The sequence below is a fragment of the Kogia breviceps genome, chromosome 4 (genome assembly GCF_026419965.1).
Source record: "Kogia breviceps isolate mKogBre1 chromosome 4, mKogBre1 haplotype 1, whole genome shotgun sequence".
In the NCBI taxonomy this organism is placed as follows: Eukaryota; Metazoa; Chordata; class Mammalia; order Artiodactyla; family Physeteridae; genus Kogia; species Kogia breviceps.
Genome location: NC_081313.1, coordinates 36,625,569 through 36,629,642, shown reverse-complemented (window position 1 = coordinate 36,629,642; position 4,074 = coordinate 36,625,569). Strand labels below are relative to the sequence as shown.

At 41.7% G+C, this 4,074-nt stretch overlaps 1 pseudogene; it reads left to right on the top strand.

Moving 5' to 3' along the window:
- Nucleotides 1-2,368: 2,368 nt before the first annotated feature.
- On the top strand, nt 2,369-2,722 carry LOC131754794 (gamma-aminobutyric acid receptor-associated protein pseudogene; annotated as a pseudogene).
- Nucleotides 2,723-4,074: the final 1,352 nt, after the last annotated feature.

The following is a 4,074-nucleotide window of genomic DNA, read 5'->3' as shown; positions in this document are numbered from 1 at the left end:
GTAACCAGAAAGTTCAATTGGCTAGGCTGTTCCTCTACATTACAAATGAAAGGAAACAAGCTGATGTAGATTTTTTTTTTTTTTTACTTATAACACTCAGAGGTTTGGTAAAGCTATTGGCATATTTTGCACACCTAAACCGAGAACACAGGTCATTCATCATACATTTCTTGAGAATATTCGGTGTCCCACTGGATCGGGCAAAAGCAGTGCCAAAAGAATTAGGCACAGAGAGTTGTTTCAGAGAGATGAGGGGAACAGAAAATAATTTCAATACATGGTGATGAAGGTTATGTTGAACATAAATTTGCAGGGTTTTGGAATTGCTGGGGAAGAAAGTTATATCACTCTAAACAGTTGGCAAGGCCAGTTTAAAGGATGGTAATCTATCTCAAAGTTTTTCCTTGACATTAACTCTGCCTTCCAATCAGTTTCCAAATGCTCTGTAATTTAATGTGATTCCATTTCTCACAGTGCAGTTCATGGACTGTCAACACTGGCATTACCTGGAAGCTTGTTCATATACAGATTTGGAGGGCTCCAATCCAGACCTCCTATGTAAGAATCCGCATTTTAAAGAGATTGCTAGGTGATTCATATGCATATTGAAATTTGAGAAGCGTTATCCTAGATTCTGCATTCTTAATAATTTTCAAATCTAGCTGAAAGCAGAAGTTTGTATTTCCCTTTATGTTTGAACTCTGGAAAGACACCACCTCAAAGAGCACCTCCAGCACACAGTGTATTTAATCAGAGAGAATGGACCCAAGATAACCTTTGACTCTAGTTTCCCATGGTGTGAATGTAAATGGAATAGGGTTCACAAGCTCCTGTTTGCATTTTAAAGTGCTAATAAGTGGTCTGGAGATCTGAAGACACATGTAATTCGTACTGGGAAAGTAGTTCGTCCCCTTTTGACTGGAAACTGTGGGATGGCCATGGGCCATAGTAGCCGATGCTACAGACAGAAGGGAATGGGTTCATCAGCAAGGGAGACCAGAAGGAATCGAGAGGGCAGCTCATGGAACAGAGGCCCCTCTTATCCCACTCTTACAAGTTTTTTTAAAATGCTCAGATATCCACAAAAGAGAGGTGAAAAAGAAGGGTGACATGGGAGTAGGAAAAATGGAGTAGGTGGAGAGCCTTTGATTTACCTAGCTAACCTGAAAGAGACTAAGTTCTAAAGTGGAAGAAACTAGGTTGCTTGGCAGGGCTGAGTTTGTAAGTTATTTTTATTTTTATTTTTCTCTCTATTAGCAGATTAGGGGCTAAAATCAAAAATAATTATTTTATGGAAAATAAAATTGCACTTCAGTATACCTGATTGATAATATTAAAAATTTAAAGCACAATATAAACATGAGATACCTTTGCTTAGAATCCTTTAGGGGCTTCTTATGGCTACTAAATTATAAATTGGCACATACCATTTCATTTGGTTCTTACCTCATTTGGTTCTTACCTATGGCTCTAGCATCATTTTCTGAAACCAACAATGGAGACTGGAAAAATAATATTAAAGAAATAGAAGAAAATTTCCATGCAAGTTCTAAGCCAGTAGACCTGTATTGGGGGGGGGGGTCTGTCTGTCTGACTGTCTCTGTCTGACTGTGAAATACATATGACATTACCCCTTTATCAATTAATTCTGATCAAAATAACATTGTGTTGGGCTTCCCTGGTGGCGCAGTGGTTGAGAATCCGCCTGCCGATGCAGGAGACACAGGTTCGTGCCCTGGTCCGGGAAGATCCCACATGCCGCGGAGCGGCTGGACCCGTGAGCCATGGCCGCTGAGCCTGCGCGTCCGGAGCCTGTGTTCCGCAACGGGAGAGGCCACAACAGTGAGGCCCGCATACCACAAAAAAAAAAAAAAAAAAATGTGTTAAAAACCATCCCAAAACTCAATGAGGAAAAATAGAGGACCCAATATATAACTTATATCAGAATCATATAAAAATTAGTTAAAAATTCGAATTATTGTTGTGGTTATCCATTTACAATGCTTGGTGTCAGTTTATCTCTTGTGAAAATAAAATACAGTGTGTGTGTGTGTGTGTGTGTGTGTGTGTGTGTGTGTGAAAAAAATGTTTTTTAAATAATAAATAAATTAATTAAATAAAGTTAAAGAACAAACCTGAAATAGATAAGCCCTAACAGCCCAAAACCCAGTCTCTCATGGAACAAGGTGATGTGTTCATACTCGTCTGCCTAAAGAAAATTAAATCCTATCTGGAGAAAGACCACTTCAAAAAACAAACAAACAAACAAAAAATTTGAATTATTGAGGTCGCTGCCACCTGCCCCCTCTTCCCGGCCCCCACCCCGGGTTCTCTCAGCCCAGCCCGGTCCAGCCCAGTTCCTGGGAGGATGAACTTCGTGTATAAAGAGGAGTATCCGTTAGAGAAGCGTGGCTCTGAGGGCGAGAAGATCTGAAAGAAATACCCGGACCGGATCCCGGTGATGGTAGAAAAGGCTCCCAAAGTTCGGATAGGAGACCTGGATAAAAAGATATACCTGTTGCCTTCTGATCATACAGTTGGTCAGTTCTCCTTCTTGATCGGGAAGCAAATTCATCTCTGAGCTGAGGATGCCTTGTTTTTCTTTGTCAACAATGTCATTCCACCCACCAGTGCCGCTGTGGGTCGGCTATACCAGGAACACCATGAAGAAGACTTCTTTCTGTACATTGCCTACAGTGATGAAAGTGTCTACGGCCTGTGAAGCTGCTGCCCCTAAGGTGGAGAGGTCCCATTCTACAAAGAGAGAGGGGGCCCCCTTCCTTGACCTACTCCTCCTTGAGGCTCAAACACCAACTCTCTTCCTCAGGACCTGCACTTCATAATGTTTGAGACTCTCCTCCAACCCCTCTTAACATGAGGATCACTGGGAAAGGTGTCCTCTAGTACCTTTCCTTTCTCCTTTCTTCCGCTTTCTCTACCACCTTTCCCATTCTGCTTTAGACTTCTTGATTGTCAATCTCTGTCACATCCAGTGATTGTTTTGGTTTCTGTTCCTTTTCTAACTGCCCAAGGGGCTCAGAACCCCAACAATCCCTTCTTTTCACTACCTTCTTTTTGGGGGGTAAATGGAAGGGACTGAAATTGTGGGGGGAAGGTAGAAGGCACATCAATATAGAGGAAAGCACCAAAAAAATTCAAATTATTGGAATGAAACTGGCTTGAAACATTGAATCACTTATTCTCACTCAGCTGCATGTTGTTGAAGGTTGTCTAAGCTGGGCTTGTTTGGATGGTTCTACTGGTCATAACTAGACTCACTCATGCTTCTGAAGGCAGCTAGGTTCAGCTAGGGCGGTTCACATGTTTGATAGCCTCCTCATGGAACCAGAAGGCTAGCCTAAGTGTGTCCTCATTGCGTGTGTGTGTTCTAAAGTACAGGGCCAATTATGCTACAACTTCACAAATTTCTCTTTATGTCTCAGTTGCTAATACCCCACTGACCAAAGACTGACATTAAAAAAAAAAAAAAAAAAAACCTGCATAAGTCTGCTCTACCAACTATAGGAAAGCAAAGAAAGTTACATGCCAAAGAGTATGGATTTATAATTTAATTATGTGGATAAAGTAAAGAATGGACAAATAATCCACTCTACTACAAATCTCCCCTTAAAGATAGGTGACACTCCATCATAAAGAAGGTCTTCCAATTAATAACAATTAGAGATGCAAAATCTGGCCCTGTGGCGGTTAATTCCTCCATAATGTGACCCCAGAATCAAGTCCTTAAATTTTCTTTCTTGTAGGAAAATTTATTTACAATTGTAAAATTTTTTTTTTTTTTTTTTTTTTTTTGCGGTATGCGGGCCTCTCACTGTTGTGGCCTCTCCCGTTGCAGAGCACAGGCTCCGGACGCGCAGGCCCAGCGGCCATGGCTCACGGGCTTAGTTGCTCCGCGGCATGTGGGATCCTCCCGGACCAGGGCACGAACCCATGTCTCCTGCATTGGCAGGCGGATTCTCAACCACTGCGCCACCAGGGAAGCCCTACAATTGTAAAATTGATCACCAAATTATGGTTCATAATTTACACATTCACAAATTTGATTTTATCACT